This window comes from Vicugna pacos, chromosome 11 (assembly GCF_048564905.1).
Source record: "Vicugna pacos chromosome 11, VicPac4, whole genome shotgun sequence".
Lineage (NCBI taxonomy): Eukaryota > Metazoa > Chordata > Mammalia > Artiodactyla > Camelidae > Vicugna > Vicugna pacos.
In genome coordinates this window covers 13,211,272-13,234,733 of record NC_132997.1, presented here as the reverse complement: position 1 = coordinate 13,234,733, position 23,462 = coordinate 13,211,272, and positions in this window count along the sequence as shown.

Here is a 23,462-nt window from a genome sequence, read left to right as displayed (position 1 = left end):
TGTGAAAGCCGTCCTGCACCTAGCTTGAAGGGAACACAAAGTTTCTTTTCAGTTGCCAACTCCACTCCATACATATATATGGGGAGGTACAAGCTCCAACTCGGTTTTACAGTGAAAACGGCAGGCACTTCAAACCGGCACTAGGAAACAGACTGAGAAACCAGAGTAAGTGTTTCACCTGCAACCCGTTCCCTTTGTGCTGGATGAACGAACGTCTCTCCACATGCTCAGTTCTGAGAGATAAGTGTGTGTGAAAGCCGTCCTGCACCTAGCTTGAAGGGAACACAAAGTTTCTTTTCAGTTGCCAACTCCACTCCATACATATATATGGGGAGGTACAAGCTCCAACTCGGTTTTACAGTGAAAACGGCAGGCACTTCAAACCGGCACTAGGAAACAGACTGAGAAACCAGAGTAAGTGTTTCTCCTGCAACCCGTTCCCTTTGTGCTGGATGAACGAACGTCTCTCCACATGCTCAGTTCTGAGAGATAAGTGTGTGTGAAAGCCTTCCTGCACCTAGCTTGAAGGGAACACAAAGTTTCTTTTCAGTTGCCAACTCCACTCCATACATATATATGGGGAGGTACAAGCTCCAACTCGGTTTTACAGTGAAAACGGCAGGCACTTCAAACCGGCACTAGGAAACAGACTGAGAAACCAGAGTAAGTGTTTCTCCTGCAACCCGTTCCCTTTGTGCTGGATGAACGAACGTCTCTCCACATGCTCAGTTCTGAGAGATAAGTGTGTGTGAAAGCCGTCCTGCACCTAGCTTGAAGGGAACACAAAGTTTCTTTTCAGTTGCCAACTCCACTCCATACATATATATGGGGAGGTACAAGCTCCAACTCGGTTTTACAGTGAAAACGGCAGGCACTTCAAACCGGCAATAGGAAACAGACTGAGAAACCAGAGTAAGTGTTTCTCCTGCAACCGGTTCCCTTTGTGCTGGATGAACGAACGTCTCTCCACATGCTCAGTTCTGAGAGATAAGTGTGTGTGAAAGCCGTCCTGCACCTAGCTTGAAGGAAACACAAAGTTTCTTTTCAGTTGCCAACTCCAATCCATACATATATATGGGGAGGTACAAGCTCCAACTCGGTTTTACAGTGAAAACGACAGGCACTTCAAACCGGCACTAGGAAACAGACTGAGAAACCAGAGTAAGTGTTTCACCTGCAACCCGTTCCGTTTGTGCTGGATGAACGAACGTCTCTCCACATGCTTAGTTCTGAGAGATAAGTGTGTGTGAAAGCCGTCCTGCACCTAGCTTGAAGGGAACACAAAGTTTCTTTTCAGTTGCCAACTCCTCTCCATACATATATATGGGGAGGTACAAGCTCCAACTCGGTTTTACAGTGAAAACGGCAGGCACTTCAAACCGGCACTAGGAAACAGACTGAGAAACCAGAGTAAGTGTTTCTCCTGCAACCCGTTCCCTTTGTGCTGGATGAACGAACGTCTCTCCACATGCTCAGTTCTGAGAGATAAGTGTGTGTGAAAGCCGTCCTGCACCTAGCTTGAAGGGAACACAAAGTTTCTTTTCAGTTGCCAACTCCACACCATACATATATATGGGGAGGTACAAGCTCCAACTCGGTTTTACAGTGAAAACGGCAGGCACTTCAAACCGGCACTAGGAAACAGACTGAGAAACCAGAGTAAGTGTTTCACCTGCAACCCGTTCCGTTTGTGCTGGATGAACGAACGTCTCTCCACATGCTTAATTCTGAGAGATAAGTGTTTGTGAAAGCCGTCCTGCACCTAGCTTGAAGGGAACACAAAGTTTCTTTTCAGTTGCCAACACCACTCCATACATATATATGGGGAGGTACAAGCTCCAACTCGGTTTTACAGTGAAAACGGCAGGCACTTCAAACCGGCACTAGGAAACAGACTGAGAAACCAGAGTAAGTGTTTCTCCTGCAACCGGTTCCCTTTGTGCTGGATGAACGAACGTCTCTCCACATGCTCAGTTCTGAGAGATAAGTGTGTGTGAAAGCCGTCCTGCACCTAGCTTGAAGGGAACACAAAGTTTCTTTTCAGTTGCCAACTCCACTCCATACATATATATGGGGAGGTACAAGCTCCAACTCGGTTTTACAGTGAAAACGGCAGGCACTTCAAACCGGCACTAGGAAACAGACTGAGAAACCAGAGTAAGTGTTTCTCCTGCAACCGGTTCCCTTTGTGCTGGATGAACGAACGTCTCTCCACATGCTCAGTTCTGAGAGATAAGTGTGTGTGAAAGCCGTCCTTCACCTAGCTTGAAGGGAACACAAAGTTTCTTTTCAGTTGCCAACTCCACTCCATACATATATATGGGGAGGTACAAGCTCCAACTCGGTTTTACAGTGAAAACGGAAGGCACTTCAAACCGGCACTAGGAAACAGACTGAGAAACCAGAGTAAGTGTTTCTCCTGCAACCGGTTCCCTTTGTGCTGGATGAACGAACGTCTCTCCACATGCTCAGTTCTGAGAGATAAGTGTGTGTGAAAGCCGTCCTGCACCTAGCTTGAAGGGAACACAAAGTTTCTTTTCAGTTGCCAACTCCACTCCATACATATATATGGGGAGGTACAAGCTCCAACTCGGTTTTACAGTGAAAACGGCAGGCACTTCAAACCGGCACTAGGAAACAGACTGAGAAACCAGAGTAAGTGTTTCTCCTGCAACCCGTTCCCTTTGTGCTGGATGAACGAACGTCTCTCCACATGCTCAGTTCTGAGAGATAAGTGTGTGTGAAAGCCGTCCTGCACCTAGCTTGAAGGGAACACAAAGTTTCTTTTCAGTTGCCAACTCCACTCCATACATATATATGGGGAGGTACAAGCTCCAACTCGGTTTCACAGTGACAACGGCAGGCACTTCAAACCGGCACTAGGAAACAGACTGAGAAACCAGAGTAAGTGTTTCTCCTGCAACCGGTTCCCTTTGTGCTGGATGAACGAACGTCTCTCCACATGCTCAGTTCTGAGAGATAAGTGTGTGTGAAAGCCGTCCTGCACCTAGCTTGAAGGGAACACAAAGTTTCTTTTCAGTTGCCAACTCCACTCCATACATATATATGGGGAGGTACAAGCTCCAACTCGGTTTTACAGTGAAAACGGCAGGCACTTCAAACCGGCACTAGGAAACAGACTGAGAAACCAGAGTAAGTGTTTCTCCTGCAACCCGTTCCCTTTGTGCTGGATGAACGAACGTCTCTCCACATGCTCAGTTCTGAGAGATAAGTGTGTGTGAAAGCCGTCCTGCACCTAGCTTGAAGGGAACACAAAGTTTCTTTTCAGTTGCCAACTCCACTCCATACATATATATGGGGAGGTACAAGCTCCAACTCGGTTTTACAGTGAAAACGGCAGGCACTTCAAACCGGCACTAGGAAACAGACTGAGAAACCAGAGTAAGTGTTTCTCCTGCAACCGGTTCCCTTTGTGCTGGATGAACGAACGTCTCTCCACATGCTCAGTTCTGAGAGATAAGTGTGTGTGAAAGCCGTCCTGCACCTAGCTTGAAGGGAACACAAAGTTTCTTTTCAGTTGCCAACTCCACTCCATACATATATATGGGGAGGTACAAGCTCCAACTCGGTTTTACAGTGAAAACGGCAGGCACTTCAAACCGGCACTAGGAAACAGACTGAGAAACCAGAGTAAGTGTTTCTCCTGCAACCCGTTCCCTTTGTGCTGGATGAACGAACGTCTCTCCACATGCTCAGTTCTGAGAGATAAGTGTGTGTGAAAGCCGTCCTGCACCTAGCTTGAAGGGAACACAAAGTTTCTTTTCAGTTGCCTACTCCACCCCATACATATATATGGGGAGGTACAAGCTCCAACTCGGTTTTACAGTGAAAACGGCAGGCACTTCAAACCGGCACTAGGAAACAGACTGAGAAACCAGAGTAAGGGTTTCTCCTGCAACCCGTTCCCTTTGTGCTGGATGAACGAACGTCTCTCCACATGCTCAGTTCTGAGAGATAAGTGTGTGTGAAAGCCGTCCTGCACCTAGCTTGAAGGGAACACAAAGTTTCTTTTCAGTTGCCAACTCCACTCCATACATATATATGGGGAGGTACAAGCTCCAACTCGGTTTCACAGTGAAAACGGCAGGCACTTCAAACCGGCACTAGGAAACAGACTGAGAAACCAGAGTAAGTGTTTCTCCTGCAACCCGTTCCCTTTGTGCTGGATGAACGAACGTCTCTCCACATGCTCAGTTCTGAGAGATAAGTGTGTGTGAAAGCCGTCCTGCACCTAGCTTGAAGGGAACACAAAGTTTCTTTTCAGTTGCCAACTCCACTCCATACATATATATGGGGAGGTACAAGCTCCAACTCGGTTTTACAGTGAAAACGGCAGGCACTTCAAACCGGCACTAGGAAACAGACTGAGAAACCAGAGTAAGTGTTTCTCCTGCAACCCGTTCCCTTTGTGCTGGATGAACGAACGTCTCTCCACATGCTCAGTTCTGAGAGATAAGTGTGTGTGAAAGCCGTCCATCACCTAGCTTGAAGGGAACACAAAGTTTCTTTTCAGTTGCCAACTCCACTCCATACATATATATGGGGAGGTACAAGCTCCAACTCGGTTTTACAGTGAAAACGGCAGGCACTTCAAACCGGCACTAGGAAACAGACTGAGAAACCAGAGTAAGTGTTTCACCTGCAACCCGTTCCCTTTGTGCTGGATGAACGAACGTCTCTCCACATGCTCAGTTCTGAGAGATAAGTGTGTGTGAAAGCCGTCCTGCACCTAGCTTGAAGGGAACACAAAGTTTCTTTTCAGTTGCCAACTCCACTCCATACATATATATGGGGAGGTACAAGCTCCAACTCGGTTTTACAGTGAAAACGGCAGGCACTTCAAACCGGCACTAGGAAACAGACTGAGAAACCAGAGTAAGTGTTTCTCCTGCAACCGGTTCCCTTTGTGCTGGATGAACGAACGTCTCTCCACATGCTCAGTTCTGAGAGATAAGTGTGTGTGAAAGCCGTCCTGCACCTAGCTTGAAGGGAACACAAAGTTTCTTTTCAGTTGCCAACTCCACTCCATACATATATATGGGGAGGTACAAGCTCCAACTCGGTTTTACAGTGAAAACGGCAGGCACTTCAAACCGGCACTAGGAAACAGACTGAGAAACCAGAGTAAGTGTTTCTCCTGCAACCCGTTCCCTTTGTGCTGGATGAACGAACGTCTCTCCACATGCTCAGTTCTGAGAGATAAGTGTGTGTGAAAGCCGTCCTGCACCTAGCTTGAAGGGAACACAAAGTTTCTTTTCAGTTGCCAACTCCACTCCATACATATATATGGGGAGGTACAAGCTCCAACTCGGTTTTACAGTGAAAACGGCAGGCACTTCAAACCGGCACTAGGAAACAGACTGAGAAACCAGAGTAAGTGTTTCTCCTGCAACCGGTTCCCTTTGTGCTGGATGAACGAACGTCTCTCCACATGCTCAGTTCTGAGAGATAAGTGTGTGTGAAAGCCGTCCTGCACCTAGCTTGAAGGGAACACAAAGTTTCTTTTCAGTTGCCAACTCCACTCCATACATATATATGGGGAGGTACAAGCTCCAACTCGGTTTTACAGTGAAAACGGCAGGCACTTCAAACCGGCACTAGGAAACAGACTGAGAAACCAGAGTAAGTGTTTCTCCTGCAAACCGTTCCCTTTGTGCTGGATGAACGAACGTCTCTCCACATGCTCAGTTCTGAGAGATAAGTGTGTGTGAAAGCCGTCCTGCACCTAGCTTGAAGGGAACACAAAGTTTCTTTTCAGTTGCCTACTCCACCCCATACATATATATGGGGAGGTACAAGCTCCAACTCGGTTTTACAGTGAAAACGGCAGGCACTTCAAACCGGCACTAGGAAACAGACTGAGAAACCAGAGTAATTGTTTCTCCTGCAACCCGTTCCCTTTGTGCTTGATGAACGAACGTCTCTCCACATGCTCAGTTCTGAGAGATAAGTGTGTGTGAAAGCCGTCCTGCACCTAGCTTGAAGGGAACACAAAGTTTCTTTTCAGTTGCCAACTCCACTCCATACATATATATGGGGAGGTACAAGCTCCAACTCGGTTTTACAGTGAAAACGGCAGGCACTTCAAACCGGCACTAGGAAACAGACTGAGAAACCAGAGTAAGTGTTTCTCCTGCAACCCGTTCCCTTTGTGCTGGATGAACGAACGTCTCTCCACATGCTCAGTTCTGAGAGATAAGTGTGTGTGAAAGCCGTCCATCACCTAGCTTGAAGGGAACACAAAGTTTCTTTTCAGTTGCCAACTCCACTCCATACATATATATGGGGAGGTACAAGCTCCAACTCGGTTTTACAGTGAAAACGGCAGGCACTTCAAACCGGCACTAGGAAACAGACTGAGAAACCAGAGTAAGTGTTTCTCCTGCAACCCGTTCCCTTTGTGCTGGATGAACGAACGTCTCTCCACATGCTCAGTTCTGAGAGATAAGTGTGTGTGAAAGCCGTCCTGCACCTAGCTTGAAGGGAACACAAAGTTTCTTTTCAGTTGCCAACTCCACTCCATACATATATATGGGGAGGTACAAGCTCCAACTCGGTTTTACAGTGAAAACGGCAGGCACTTCAAACCGGCACTAGGAAACAGACTGAGAAACCAGAGTAAGTGTTTCTCCTGCAACCGGTTCCCTTTGTGCTGGATGAACGAACGTCTCTCCACATGCTCAGTTCTGAGAGATAAGTGTGTGTGAAAGCCGTCCTGCACCTAGCTTGAAGGGAACACAAAGTTTCTTTTCAGTTGCCAACTCCACTCCATACATATATATGGGGAGGTACAAGCTCCAACTCGGTTTTACAGTGAAAACGACAAGCACTTCAAACCGGCACTAGGAAACAGACTGAGAAACCAGAGTAAGTGTTTCACCTGCAACCCGTTCCGTTTGTGCTGGATGAACGAACGTCTCTCCACATGCTCAGTTCTGAGAGATTAGTGTGTGTGAAAGCCGTCCTGCACCTAGCTTGAAGGGAACACAAAGTTTCTTTTCAGTTGCCAACTCCACTCCATACATATATATGGGGAGGTACCAGCTCCAAATCGGTTTTACAGTGAAAACGGCAGGCACTTCAAACCGGCACTAGGAAACACACTGAGAAACCAGAGTAAGTGTTTCTCCTGCAACCGGTTCCCTTTGTGCTGGATGAACGAACGTCTCTCCACATGCTCAGTTCTGAGAGATAAGTGTGTGTGAAAGCCGTCCTGCACCTAGCTTGAAGGGAACACAAAGTTTCTTTTCAGTTGCCAACTCCACTCCATACATATATATGGGGAGGTACAAGCTCCAACTCGGTTTTACAGTGAAAACGGCAGGCACTTCAATCCGGCACTAGGAAACAGACTGAGAAACCAGAGTAAGTGTTTCTCCTGCAACCGGTTCCCTTTGTGCTGGATGAACGAACGTCTCTCCACATGCTCAGTTCTGAGAGATAAGTGTGTGTGAAAGCCGTCCTGCACCTAGCTTGAAGGGAACACAAAGTTTCTTTTCAGTTGCCAACTCCACTCCATACATATATATGGGGAGGTACAAGCTCCAACTCGGTTTTACAGTGAAAACGGCAGGCACTTCAAACCGGCACTAGGAAACAGACTGAGAAACCAGAGTAAGTGTTTCTCCTGCAAACCGTTCCCTTTGTGCTGGATGAACGAACGTCTCTCCACATGCTCAGTTCTGAGAGATAAGTGTGTGTGAAAGCCGTCCTGCACCTAGCTTGAAGGGAACACAAAGTTTCTTTTCAGTTGCCAACTCCACTCCATACATATATATGGGGAGGTACAAGCTCCAACTCGGTTTTACAGTGAAAACGGCAGGCACTTCAAACCGGCACTAGGAAACAGACTGAGAAACCAGAGTAAGTGTTTCTCCTGCAACCCGTTCCCTTTGTGCTGGATGAACGAACGTCTCTCCACATGCTCAGTTCTGAGAGATAAGTGTGTGTGAAAGCCGTCCTGCGCCTAGCTTGAAGGGAACACAAAGTTTCTTTTCGGTTGCCAACTCCACTCCATACATATATATGGGGAGGTACAAGCTCCAACTCGGTTTTACAGTGAAAACGGCAGGCACTTCAAACCGGCACTAGGAAACAGACTGAGAAACCAGAGTAAGTGTTTCTCCTGCAACCCGTTCCCTTGGTGCTGGATGAACGAACGTCTCTCCACATGCTCAGTTCTGAGAGATAAGTGTGTGTGAAAGCCGTCCTGCACCTAGCTTGAAGGGAACACAAAGTTTCTTTTCAGTTGCCAACTCCACTCCATACATATATATGGGGAGGTACAAGCTCCAACTCGGTTTTACAGTGAAAACGGCAGGCACTTCAAACCGGCACTAGGAAACAGACTGAGAAACCAGAGTAAGTGTTTCTCCTGCAACCCGTTCCCTTTGTGCTGGATGAACGAACGTCTCTCCACATGCTCAGTTCTGAGAGATAAGTGTGTGTGAAAGCCGTCCTGCACCTAGCTTGAAGGGAACACAAAGTTTCTTTTCAGTTGCCAACTCCACTCCATACATATATATGGGGAGGTACAAGCTCCAACTCGGTTTTACAGTGAAAACGGCAGGCACTTCAAACCGGCACTAGGAAACAGACTGAGAAACCAGAGTAAGTGTTTCTCCTGCAACCGGTTCTCTTTGTGCTGGATGAAAGAACGTCTCTCCACATGCTCAGTTTTGAGAGATAAGTGTGTGTGAAAGCCGTCCTGCACCTAGCTTGAAGGGAACACAAAGTTTCTTTTCAGTTGCCAACTCCACTCCATACATATATATGGGGAGGTACAAGCTCCAACTCGGTTTTACAGTGAAAACGGCAGGCACTTCAAACCGGCACTAGGAAACAGACTGAGAAACCAGAGTAAGTGTTTCTCCTGCAACCGTTCCCTTTGTGCTGGATGAACGAACGTCTCTCCACATGCTCAGTTCTGAGAGATAAGTGTGTGTGAAAGCCTTCCTGCACCTATCTTGAAGGGAACACAAAGTTTCTTTTCAGTTGCCAACTCCACTCCATACATATATATGGGGAGGTACAAGCTCCAACTCGGTTTTACAGTGAAAACGGCAGGCACTTCAAACCGGCACTAGGAAACAGACTGAGAAACCAGAGTAAGTGTTTCTCCTGCAACCGGTTCCCTTTGTGCTGGATGAAAGAACGTCTCTCCACATGCTCAGTTCTGAGAGATAAGTGTGTGTGAAAGCCGTCCTGCACCTAGCTTGAAGGGAACACAAAGTTTCTTTTCAGTTGCCAACTCCACTCCATACATATATATGGGGAGGTACAAGCTCCAACTCGGTTTTACAGTGAAAACGGCAGGCACTTCAAACCGGCACTAGGAAACAGACTGAGAAACCAGAGTAAGTGTTTCTCCTGCAACCCGTTCCCTTTGTGCTGGATGAACGAACGTCTCTCCACATGCTCAGTTCTGAGAGATAAGTGTGTGTGAAAGCCGTCCTGCACCTAGCTTGAAGGGAACACAAAGTTTCTTTTCAGTTGCCAACTCCACTCCATACATATATATGGGGAGGTACAAGCTCCAACTCGGTTTTACAGTGAAAACGGCAGGCACTTCAAACCGGCAGTAGGAAAGAGAATGAGAAACCAGAGTAAGTGTTTCTCCTGCAACCGGTTCCCTTTGTGCTGGATGAACGAACGTCTCTCCACATGCTCAGTTCTGAGAGATAAGTGTGTGTGAAAGCCGTCCTGCACCTAGCTTGAAGGGAACACAAAGTTTCTTTTCAGTTGACAACTCCACTCCATACATATATATGGGGAGGTACAAGCTCCAACTCGGTTTTACAGTGAAAACGGCAGGCACTTCAAACCGGCACTAGGAAACAGACTGAGAAACCAGAGTAAGTGTTTCACCTGCAACCCGTTCCCTTTCTGCTGGATGAACGAACGTCTCTCCACATGCTTAGTTCTGAGAGATAAGTGTGTGTGAAAGCCGTCCTGCACCTAGCTTGAAGGGAACACAAAGTTTCTTTTCAGTTGCCAACTCCACTCCATACATATATATGGGGAGGTACAAGCTCCAACTCGGTTTTACAGTGAAAACGGCAGGCACTTCAAACCGGCACTAGGAAACAGACTGAGAAACCAGAGTAAGTGTTTCTCCTGCAACCCGTTCCCTTTGTGCTGGATGAACGAACGTCTCTCCACATGCTCAGTTCTGAGAGATAAGTGTGTGTGAAAGCCGTCCTGCACCTAGCTTGAAGGGAACACAAAGTTTCTTTTCAGTTGCCAACTCCACTCCATACATATATATGGGGAGGTACAAGCTCCAACTCGGTTTTACAGTGAAAACGGCAGGCACTTCAAACCGGCACTAGGAAACCGACTGAGAAACCAGAGTAAGTGTTTCTCCTGCAACCCGTTCCCTTTGTGCTGGATGAACGAACGTCTCTCCACATGCTCAGTTCTGAGAGATAAGTGTGTGTGAAAGCCGTCCTGCACCTAGCTTGAAGGGAACACAAAGTTTCTTTTCAGTTGCCAACTCCACTCCATACATATATATGGGGAGGTACAAGCTCCAACTCGGTTTTACAGTGAAAACGGCAGGCACTTCAAACCGGCACTAGGAAACAGACTGAGAAACCAGAGTAAGTGTTTCTCCTGCAACCGTTCCCTTTGTGCTGGATGAACGAACGTCTCTCCACATGCTCAGTTCTGAGAGATAAGTGTGTGTGAAAGCCGTCCTGCACCTAGCTTGAAGGGAACACAAAGTTTCTTTTCAGTTGCCAACTCCACTCCATACATATATATGGGGAGGTACAAGCTCCAACTCGGTTTTACAGTGAAAACGGCAGGCACTTCAAACCGGCACTAGGAAACAGACTGAGAAACCAGAGTAAGTGTTTCTCCTGCAACCGGTTCCCTTTGTGCTGGATGAAAGAACGTCTCTCCACATGCTCAGTTCTGAGAGATAAGTGTGTGTGAAAGCCGTCCTGCACCTAGCTTGAAGGGAACACAAAGTTTCTTTTCAGTTGCCAACTCCACTCCATACATATATATGGGGAGGTACAAGCTCCAACTCGGTTTTACAGTGAAAACGGCAGGCACTTCAAACCGGCACTAGGAAACAGACTGAGAAACCAGAGTAAGTGTTTCTCCTGCAACCCGTTCCCTTTGTGCTGGATGAACGAACGTCTCTCCACATGCTCAGTTCTGAGAGATAAGTGTGTGTGAAAGCCGTCCTGCACCTAGCTTGAAGGGAACACAAAGTTTCTTTTCAGTTGCCAACTCCACTCCATACATATATATGGGGAGGTACAAGCTCCAACTCGGTTTTACAGTGAAAACGGCAGGCACTTCAAACCGGCAGTAGGAAACAGAATGAGAAACCAGAGTAAGTGTTTCTCCTGCAACCGGTTCCCTTTGTGCTGGATGAACGAACGTCTCTCCACATGCTCAGTTCTGAGAGATAAGTGTGTGTGAATGCCGTCCTGCACATAGCTTGAAGGGAACACAAAGTTTCTTTTCAGTTGACAACTCCAATCCATACATATATATGGGGAGGTACAAGCTCCAACTCGGTTTTACAGTGAAAACGGCAGGCACTTCAAACCGGCACTAGGAAACAGACTGAGAAACCAGACTAAGTGTTTCTCCTGCAACCCGTTCCCTTTGTGCTGGATGAACGAACGTCTCTCCACATGCTCAGTTCTGAGAGATAAGTGTGTGTGAAAGCCGTCCTGCACCTAGCTTGAAGGGAACACAAAGTTTCTTTTCAGTTGCCAACTCCACTCCATACATATATATGGGGAGGTACAAGCTCCAACTCGGTTTTACAGTGAAAACGGCAGGCACTTCAAACCGGCAGTAGGAAACAGAATGAGAAACCAGAGTAAGTGTTTCTCCTGCAACCGGTTCCCTTTGTGCTGGATGAACGAACGTCTCTCCACATGCTCAGTTCTGAGAGATAAGTGTGTGTGAATGCCGTCCTGCACATAGCTTGAAGGGAACACAAAGTTTCTTTTCAGTTGACAACTCCAATCCATACATATATATGGGGAGGTACAAGCTCCAACTCGGTTTTACAGTGAAAACGGCAGGCACTTCAAACCGGCACTAGGAAACAGACTGAGAAACCAGACTAAGTGTTTCTCCTGCAACCCGTTCCCTTTGTGCTGGATGAACGAACGTCTCTCCACATGCTCAGTTCTGAGAGATAAGTGTGTGTGAAAGCCGTCCTGCACCTATTTGAAGGGAACACAAAGTTTCTTTTCAGTTGCCAACTCCACTCCATACATATATATGGGGAGGTACAAGCTCCAACTCGGTTTTACAGTGAAAACGGCAGGCACTTCAAACCGGCACTAGGAAACCGACTGAGAAACCAGAGTAAGTGTTTCTCCTGCAACCCGTTCCCTTTGTGCTGGATGAACGAACGTCTCTCCACATGCTCAGTTCTGAGAGATAAGTGTGTGTGAAAGCCGTCCTGCACCTAGCTTGAAGGGAACACAAAGTTTCTTTTCAGTTGCCAACTCCACTCCATACATATATATGGGGAGGTACAAGCTCCAACTCGGTTTTACAGTGAAAACGGCAGGCACTTCAAACCGGCACTAGGAAACAGACTGAGAAACCAGAGTAAGTGTTTCTCCTGCAACCCGTTCCCTTTGTGCTGGATGAACGAACGTCTCTCCACATGCTCAGATCTGAGAGATAAGTGTGTGTGAAAGCCGTCCTGCACCTAGCTTGAAGGGAACACAAAGTTTCTTTTCAGTTGCCAACTCCACTCCATACATATATATGGGGAGGTACAAGCTCCAACTCGGTTTTACAGTGAAAACGGCAGGCACTTCAAACCGGCACTAGGAAACAGACTGAGAAACCAGAGTAAGTGTTTCTCCTGCAACCCGTTCCCTTTGTGCTGGATGAACGAACGTCTCTCCACATGCTCAGTTCTGAGAGATAAGTGTGTGTGAAAGCCGTCCTGCACGTAGCTTGAAGGGAACACAAAGTTTCTTTTCAGTTGCCAACTCCACTCCATACATATATATGGGGAGGTACAAGCTCCAACTCGGTTTTACAGTGAAAACGGCAGGCACTTCAAACCGGCACTAGGAAACAGACTGAGAAACCAGAGTAAGTGTTTCTCCTGCAACCGGTTCTCTTTGTGCTGGATGAACGAACGTCTCTCCACATGCTCAGTTTTGAGAGATAAGTGTGTGTGAAAGCCGTCCTGCACCTAGCTTGAAGGGAACACAAAGTTTCTTTTCAGTTGCCAACTCCACTCCATACATATATATGGGGAGGTACAAGCTCCAACTCGGTTTTACAGTGAAAACGGCAGGCACTTCAAACCGGCACTAGGAAACAGACTGAGAAACCAGAGTAAGTGTTTCTCCTGCAACCGTTCCCTTTGTGCTGGATGAACGAACGTCTCTCCACATGCTCAGTTCTGAGAGATAAGTGTGTGTGAAAGCCGTCCTGCACCTAGCTTGAAGGGAACACAAAGTTTCTTTTCAGTTGCCAACTCCATTCCATACATATATATGGGGAGGTACAAGCTCCAACTCGGTTTTACAGTGAAAACGGCAGGCACTTCAAACCGGCACTAGGAAACAGACTGAGAAACCAGAGTAAGTGTTTCTCCTGCAACCGGTTCCCTTTGTGCTGGATGAAAGAACGTCTCTCCACATGCTCAGTTCTGAGAGATAAGTGTGTGTGAAAGCCGTCCTGCACCTAGCTTGAAGGGAACACAAAGTTTCTTTTCAGTTGCCAACTCCACTCCATACATATATATGGGGAGGTACAAGCTCCAACTCGGTTTTACAGTGAAAACGGCAGGCACTTCAAACCGGCACTAGGAAACAGACTGAGAAACCAGAGTAAGTGTTTCTCCTGCAACCCGTTCCCTTTGTGCTGGATGAACGAACGTCTCTCCACATGCTCAGTTCTGAGAGATAAGTGTGTGTGAAAGCCGTCCTGCACCTAGCTTGAAGGGAACACAAAGTTTCTTTTCAGTTGCCAACTCCACTCCATACATATATATGGGGAGGTACAAGCTCCAACTCGGTTTTACAGTGAAAACGGCAGGCACTTCAAACCGGCACTAGGAAACAGTCTGAGAAACCAGAGTAAGTGTTTCTCCTGCAACCGGTTCTCTTTGTGCTGGATGAACGAACGTCTCTCCACATGCTCAGTTTTGAGAGATAAGTGTGTGTGAAAGCCGTCCTGCACCTAGCTTGAAGGGAACACAAAGTTTCTTTTCAGTTGCCAACTCCACTCCATACATATATATGGGGAGGTACAAGCTCCAACTCGGTTTTACAGTGAAAACGGCAGGCACTTCAAACCGGCACTAGGAAACAGACTGAGAAACCAGAGTAAGTGTTTCTCCTGCAACCGTTCCCTTTGTGCTGGATGAACGAACGTCTCTCCACATGCTCAGTTCTGAGAGATAAGTGTGTGTGAAAGCCGTCCTGCACCTAGCTTGAAGGGAACACAAAGTTTCTTTTCAGTTGCCAACTCCACTCCATACATATATATGGGGAGGTACAAGCTCCAACTCGGTTTTACAGTGAAAACGGCAGGCACTTCAAACCGGCACTAGGAAACAGACTGAGAAACCAGAGTAAGTGTTTCTCCTGCAACCCGTTCCCTTTGTGCTGGATGAACGAACGTCTCTCCACATGCTCAGTTCTGAGAGATAAGTGTGTGTGAAAGCCGTCCTGCACCTAGCTTGAAGGGAACACAAAGTTTCTTTTCAGTTGCCAACTCCACTCCATACATATATATGGGGAGGTACAAGCTCCAACTCGGTTTTACAGTGAAAACGGCAGGCACTTCAAACCGGCACTAGGAAACAGACTGAGAAACCAGAGTAAGTGTTTCTCCTGCAACCCGTTCCCTTTGTGCTGGATGAACGAACGTCTCTCCACATGCTCAGTTCTGAGAGATAAGTGTGTGTGAAAGCCGTCCTGCCCCTAGCTTGAAGGGAACACAAAGTTTCTTTTCAGTTGCCAACTCCACTCCATACATATATATGGGGAGGTACAAGCTCCAACTCGGTTTTACAGTGAAAACGGCAGGCACTTCAAACCGGCAGTAGGAAACAGAATGAGAAACCAGAGTAAGTGTTTCTCCTGCAACCGGTTCCCTTTGTGCTGGATGAACGAACGTCTCTCCACATGCTCAGTTCTGAGAGATAAGTGTGTGTGAAAGCCGTCCTGCACATAGCTTGAAGGGAACACAAAGTTTCTTTTCAGTTGACAACTCCACTCCATACATATATATGGGGAGGTACAAGCTCCAACTCGGTTTTACAGTGAAAACGGCAGGCACTTCAAACCGGCACTAGGAAACAGACTGAGAAACCAGAGTAAGTGTTTCACCTGCAACCCGTTCCCTTTGTGCTGGATGAACGAACGTCTCTCCACATGCTCAGTTCTGAGAGATAAGTGTGTGTGAAAGCCGTCCTGCACCTAGCTTGAAGGGAACACAAAGTTTCTTTTCAGTTGCCAACTCCACTCCATACATATATATGGGGAGGTACAAGCTCCAACTCGGTTTTACAGTGAAAACGGCAGGCACTTCAAACCGGCACTAGGAAACAGACTGAGAAACCAGAGTAAGTGTTTCTCCTGCAACCCGTTCCCTTTGTGCTGGATGAACGAACGTCTCTCCACATGCTCAGTTCTGAGAGATAAGTGTGTGTGAAAGCCGTCCTGCACCTAGCTTGAAGGGAACACAAAGTTTCTTTTCAGTTGCCAACTCCACTCCATACATATATATGGGGAGGTACAAGCTCCAACTCGGTTTTACAGTGAAAACGGCAGGCACTTCAAACCGGCACTAGGAAACCGACTGAGAAACCAGAGTAAGTGTTTCTCCTGCAACGCGTTCCCTTTGTGCTGGATGAACGAACGTCTCTCCACATGCTCAGTTCTGAGAGATAAGTGTGTGTGAAAGCCGTCCTGCAGCTAGCTTGAAGGGAACACAAAGTTTCTTTTCAGTTGCCAACTCCATTCCATACATATATATGGGGAGGTACAAGCTCCAACTCGGTTTTACAGTGAAAACGGCAGGCACTTCAAACCGGCACTAGGAAACAGACTGAGAAACCAGAGTAAGTGTTTCTCCTGCAACCCGTTCCCTTTGTGCTGGATGAACGAACGTCTCTCCACATGCTCAGATCTGAGAGATAAGTGTGTGTGAAAGCCGTCCTGCACCTAGCTTGAAGGGAACACAAAGTTTCTTTTCAGTTGCCAACTCCACTCCATACATATATATGGGGAGGTACAAGCTCCAACTCGGTTTTACAGTGAAAACGGCAGGCACTTCAAACCGGCACTAGGAAACAGACTGAGAAACCAGAGTAAGTGTTTCTCCTGCAACCCGTTCCCTTTGTGCTGGATGAACGAACGTCTCTCCACATGCTCAGTTCTGAGAGATAAGTGTGTGTGAAAGCCGTCCTGCACCTAGCTTGAAGGGAACACAAAGTTTCTTTTCAGTTGCCAACTCCACTCCATACATATATATGGGGAGGTACAAGCTCCAACTCGGTTTTACAGTGAAAACGGCAGGCACTTCAAACCGGCACTAGGAAACAGACTGAGAAACCAGAGTAAGTGTTTCTCCTGCAACCCGTTCCCTTTGTGCTGGATGAACGAACGTCTCTCCACATGCTCAGTTCTGAGAGATAAGTGTGTGTGAAAGCCGTCCTGCACCTAGCTTGAAGGGAACACAAAGTTTCTTTTCAGTTGCCAACTCCACTCCATACATATATATGGGGAGGTACAAGCTCCAACTCGGTTTTACAGTGAAAACGGCAGGCACTTCAAACCGGCACTAGGAAACAGACTGAGAAACCAGAGTAAGTGTTTCTCCTGCAACCCGTTCCCTTTGTGCTGGATGAACGAACGTCTCTCCACATGCTCAGTTCTGAGAGATAAGTGTGTGTGAAAGCCGTCCTGCACCTAGCTTGAAGGGAACACAAAGTTTCTTTTCAGTTGCCAACTCCACTCCATACATATATATGGGGAGGTACAAGCTCCAACTCGGTTTTACAGTGAAAACGGCAGGCACTTCAAACCGGCACTAGGAAACAGACTGAGAAACCAGACTAAGTGTTTCTCCTGCAACCCGTTCCCTTTGTGCTGGATGAACGAACGTCTCTCCACATGCTCAGTTCTGAGAGATAAGTGTGTGTGAAAGCCGTCCTGCACCTAGCTTGAAGGGAACACAAAGTTTCTTTTCAGTTGCCAACTCCACTCCATACATATATATGGGGAGGTACAAGCTCCAACTCGGTTTTACAGTGAAAACGGCAGGCACTTCAAACCGGCAGTAGGAAACAGAATGAGAAACCAGAGTAAGTGTTTCTCCTGCAACCGGTTCCCTTTGTGCTGGATGAACGAACGTCTCTCCACATGCTCAGTTCTGAGAGATAAGTGTGTGTGAATGCCGTCCTGCACATAGCTTGAAGGGAACACAAAGTTTCTTTTCAGTTGACAACTCCAATCCATACATATATATGGGGAGGTACAAGCTCCAACTCGGTTTTACAGTGAAAACGGCAGGCACTTCAAACCGGCACTAGGAAACAGACTGAGAAACCAGACTAAGTGTTTCTCCTGCAACCCGTTCCCTTTGTGCTGGATGAACGAACGTCTCTCCACATGCTCAGTTCTGAGAGATAAGTGTGTGTGAAAGCCGTCCTGCACCTATCTTGAAGGGAACACAAAGTTTCTTTTCAGTTGCCAACTCCACTCCATACATATATATGGGGAGGTACAAGCTCCAACTCGGTTTTACAGTGAAAACGGCAGGCACTTCAAACCGGCACTAGGAAACCGACTGAGAAACCAGAGTAAGTGTTTCTCCTGCAACCCGTTCCCTTTGTGCTGGATGAACGAACGTCTCTCCACATGCTCAGTTCTGAGAGATAAGTGTGTGTGAAAGCCGTCCTGCACCTAGCTTGAAGGGAACACAAAGTTTCTTTTCAGTTGCCAACTCCACTCCATACATATATATGGGGAGGTACAAGCTCCAACTCGGTTTTACAGTGAAAACGGCAGGCACTTCAAACCGGCACTAGGAAACAGACTGAGAAACCAGAGTAAGTGTTTCTCCTGCAACCCGTTCCCTTTGTGCTGGATGAACGAACGTCTCTCCACATGCTCAGATCTGAGAGATAAGTGTGTGTGAAAGCCGTCCTGCACCTAGCTTGAAGGGAACACAAAGTTTCTTTTCAGTTGCCAACTCCACTCCATACATATATATGGGGAGGTACAAGCTCCAACTCGGTTTTACAGTGAAAACGGCAGGCACTTCAAACCGGCACTAGGAAACAGACTGAGAAACCAGAGTAAGTGTTTCTCCTGCAACCCGTTCCCTTTGTGCTGGATGAACGAACGTCTCTCCACATGCTCAGTTCTGAGAGATAAGTGTGTGTGAAAGCCGTCCTGCACCTAGCTTGAAGGGAACACAAAGTTTCTTTTCAGTTGCCAACTCCACTCCATACATATATATGGGGAGGTACAAGCTCCAACTCGGTTTTACAGTGAAAACGGCAGGCACTTCAAACCGGCACTAGGAAACAGACTGAGAAACCAGAGTAAGTGTTTCTCCTGCAACCGGTTCTCTTTGTGCTGGATGAACGAACGTCTCTCCACATGCTCAGTTTTGAGAGATAAGTGTGTGTGAAAGCCGTCCTGCACCTAGCTTGAAGGGAACACAAAGTTTCTTTTCAGTTGCCAACTCCACTCCATACATATATATGGGGAGGTACAAGCTCCAACTCGGTTTTACAGTGAAAACGGCAGGCACTTCAAACCGGCACTAGGAAACAGACTGAGAAACCAGAGTAAGTGTTTCTCCTGCAACCGTTCCCTTTGTGCTGGATGAACGAACGTCTCTCCACATGCTCAGTTCTGAGAGATAAGTGTGTGTGAAAGCCGTCCTGCACCTAGCTTGAAGGGAACACAAAGTTTCTTTTCAGTTGCCAACTCCACTCCATACATATATATGGGGAGGTACAAGCTCCAACTCGGTTTTACAGTGAAAACGGCAGGCACTTCAAACCGGCACTAGGAAACAGACTGAGAAACCAGAGTAAGTGTTTCTCCTGCAACCCGTTCCCTTTGTGCTGGATGAACGAACGTCTCTCCACATGCTCAGTTCTGAGAGATAAGTGTGTGTGAAAGCCGTCCTGCACCTAGCTTGAAGGGAACACAAAGTTTCTTTTCAGTTGCCAACTCCACTCCATACATATATATGGGGAGGTACAAGCTCCAACTCGGTTTTACAGTGAAAACGGCAGGCACTTCAAACCGGCACTAGGAAACAGACTGAGAAACCAGACTAAGTGTTTCTCCTGCAACCCGTTCCCTTTGTGCTGGATGAACGAACGTCTCTCCACATGCTCAGTTCTGAGAGATAAGTGTGTGTGAAAGCCGTCCTGCACCTAGCTTGAAGGGAACACAAAGTTTCTTTTCAGTTGCCAACTCCACTCCATACATATATATGGGGAGGTACAAGCTCCAACTCGGTTTTACAGTGAAAACGGCAGGCACTTCAAACCGGCAGTAGGAAACAGAATGAGAAACCAGAGTAAGTGTTTCTCCTGCAACCGGTTCCCTTTGTGCTGGATGAACGAACGTCTCTCCACATGCTCAGTTCTGAGAGATAAGTGTGTGTGAATGCCGTCCTGCACATAGCTTGAAGGGAACACAAAGTTTCTTTTCAGTTGACAACTCCAATCCATACATATATATGGGGAGGTACAAGCTCCAACTCGGTTTTACAGTGAAAACGGCAGGCACTTCAAACCGGCACTAGGAAACAGACTGAGAAACCAGACTAAGTGTTTCTCCTGCAACCCGTTCCCTTTGTGCTGGATGAACGAACGTCTCTCCACATGCTCAGTTCTGAGAGATAAGTGTGTGTGAAAGCCGTCCTGCACCTATCTTGAAGGGAACACAAAGTTTCTTTTCAGTTGCCAACTCCACTCCATACATATATATGGGGAGGTACAAGCTCCAACTCGGTTTTACAGTGAAAACGGCAGGCACTTCAAACCGGCACTAGGAAACCGACTGAGAAACCAGAGTAAGTGTTTCTCCTGCAACCCGTTCCCTTTGTGCTGGATGAACGAACGTCTCTCCACATGCTCAGTTCTGAGAGATAAGTGTGTGTGAAAGCCGTCCTGCACCTAGCTTGAAGGGAACACAAAGTTTCTTTTCAGTTGCCAACTCCACTCCATACATATATATGGGGAGGTACAAGCTCCAACTCGGTTTTACAGTGAAAACGGCAGGCACTTCAAACCGGCACTAGGAAACAGACTGAGAAACCAGAGTAAGTGTTTCTCCTGCAACCCGTTCCCTTTGTGCTGGATGAACGAACGTCTCTCCACATGCTCAGATCTGAGAGATAAGTGTGTGTGAAAGCCGTCCTGCACCTAGCTTGAAGGGAACACAAAGTTTCTTTTCAGTTGCCAACTCCACTCCATACATATATATGGGGAGGTACAAGCTCCAACTCGGTTTTACAGTGAAAACGGCAGGCACTTCAAACCGGCACTAGGAAACAGACTGAGAAACCAGAGTAAGTGTTTCTCCTGCAACCCGTTCCCTTTGTGCTGGATGAACGAACGTCTCTCCACATGCTCAGTTCTGAGAGATAAGTGTGTGTGAAAGCCGTCCTGCACCTAGCTTGAAGGGAACACAAAGTTTCTTTTCAGTTGCCAACTCCACTCCATACATATATATGGGGAGGTACAAGCTCCAACTCGGTTTTACAGTGAAAACGGCAGGCACTTCAAACCGGCACTAGGAAACAGACTGAGAAACCAGAGTAAGTGTTTCTCCTGCAACCGGTTCTCTTTGTGCTGGATGAACGAACGTCTCTCCACATGCTCAGTTTTGAGAGATAAGTGTGTGTGAAAGCCGTCCTGCACCTAGCTTGAAGGGAACACAAAGTTTCTTTTCAGTTGCCAACTCCACTCCATACATATATATGGGGAGGTACAAGCTCCAACTCGGTTTTACAGTGAAAACGGCAGGCACTTCAAACCGGCACTAGGAAACAGACTGAGAAACCAGAGTAAGTGTTTCTCCTGCAACCGTTCCCTTTGTGCTGGATGAACGAACGTCTCTCCACATGCTCAGTTCTGAGAGATAAGTGTGTGTGAAAGCCGTCCTGCACCTAGCTTGAAGGGAACACAAAGTTTCTTTTCAGTTGCCAACTCCATTCCATACATATATATGGGGAGGTACAAGCTCCAACTCGGTTTTACAGTGAAAACGGCAGGCACTTCAAACCGGCACTAGGAAACAGACTGAGAAACCAGAGTAAGTGTTTCTCCTGCAACCGGTTCCCTTTGTGCTGGATGAAAGAACGTCTCTCCACATGCTCAGTTCTGAGAGATAAGTGTGTGTGAAAGCCGTCCTGCACCTAGCTTGAAGGGAACACAAAGTTTCTTTTCAGTTGCCAACTCCACTCCATACATATATATGGGGAGGTACAAGCTCCAACTCGGTTTTACAGTGAAAACGGCAGGCACTTCAAACCGGCACTAGGAAACAGACTGAGAAACCAGAGTAAGTGTTTCTCCTGCAACCCGTTCCCTTTGTGCTGGATGAACGAACGTCTCTCCACATGCTCAGTTCTGAGAGATAAGTGTGTGTGAAAGCCGTCCTGCACCTAGCTTGAAGGGAACACAAAGTTTCTTTTCAGTTGCCAACTCCACTCCATACATATATATGGGGAGGTACAAGCTCCAACTCGGTTTTACAGTGAAAACGGCAGGCACTTCAAACCGGCACTAGGAAACAGTCTGAGAAACCAGAGTAAGTGTTTCTCCTGCAACCGGTTCTCTTTGTGCTGGATGAACGAACGTCTCTCCACATGCTCAGTTTTGAGAGATAAGTGTGTGTGAAAGCCGTCCTGCACCTAGCTTGAAGGGAACACAAAGTTTCTTTTCAGTTGCCAACTCCACTCCATACATATATATGGGGAGGTACAAGCTCCAACTCGGTTTTACAGTGAAAACGGCAGGCACTTCAAACCGGCACTAGGAAACAGACTGAGAAACCAGAGTAAGTGTTTCTCCTGCAACCGTTCCCTTTGTGCTGGATGAACGAACGTCTCTCCACATGCTCAGTTCTGAGAGATAAGTGTGTGTGAAAGCCGTCCTGCACCTAGCTTGAAGGGAACACAAAGTTTCTTTTCAGTTGCCAACTCCACTCCATACATATATATGGGGAGGTACAAGCTCCAACTCGGTTTTACAGTGAAAACGGCAGGCACTTCAAACCGGCACTAGGAAACAGACTGAGAAACCAGAGTAAGTGTTTCTCCTGCAACCGGTTCCCTTTGTGCTGGATGAAAGAACGTCTCTCCACATGCTCAGTTCTGAGAGATAAGTGTGTGTGAAAGCCGTCCTGCACCTAGCTTGAAGGGAACACAAAGTTTCTTTTCAGTTGCCAACTCCACTCCATACATATATATGGGGAGGTACAAGCTCCAACTCGGTTTTACAGTGAAAACGGCAGGCACTTCAAACCGGCACTAGGAAACAGACTGAGAAACCAGAGTAAGTGTTTCTCCTGCAACCCGTTCCCTTTGTGCTGGATGAACGAACGTCTCTCCACATGCTCAGTTCTGAGAGATAAGTGTGTGTGAAAGCCGTCCTGCCCCTAGCTTGAAGGGAACACAAAGTTTCTTTTCAGTTGCCAACTCCACTCCATACATATATATGGGGAGGTACAAGCTCCAACTCGGTTTTACAGTGAAAACGGCAGGCACTTCAAACCGGCAGTAGGAAACAGAATGAGAAACCAGAGTAAGTGTTTCTCCTGCAACCGGTTCCCTTTGTGCTGGATGAACGAACGTCTCTCCACATGCTCAGTTCTGAGAGATAAGTGTGTGTGAAAGCCGTCCTGCACATAGCTTGAAGGGAACACAAAGTTTCTTTTCAGTTGACAACTCCACTCCATACATATATATGGGGAGGTACAAGCTCCAACTCGGTTTTACAGTGAAAACGGCAGGCACTTCAAACCGGCACTAGGAAACAGACTGAGAAACCAGAGTAAGTGTTTCACCTGCAACCCGTTCCCTTTGTGCTGGATGAACGAACGTCTCTCCACATGCTTAGTTCTGAGAGATAAGTGTGTGTGAAAGCCGTCCTGCACCTAGCTTGAAGGGAACACAAAGTTTCTTTTCAGTTGCCAACTCCACTCCATACATATATATGGGGAGGTACAAGCTCCAACTCGGTTTTACAGTGAAAACGGCAGGCACTTCAAACCGGCACTAGGAAACAGACTGAGAAACCAGAGTAAGTGTTTCTCCTGCAACCCGTTCCCTTTGTGCTGGATGAACGAACGTCTCTCCACATGCTCAGTTCTGAGAGATAAGTGTGTGTGAAAGCCGTCCTGCACCTAGCTTGAAGGGAACACAAAGTTTCTTTTCAGTTGCCAACTCCA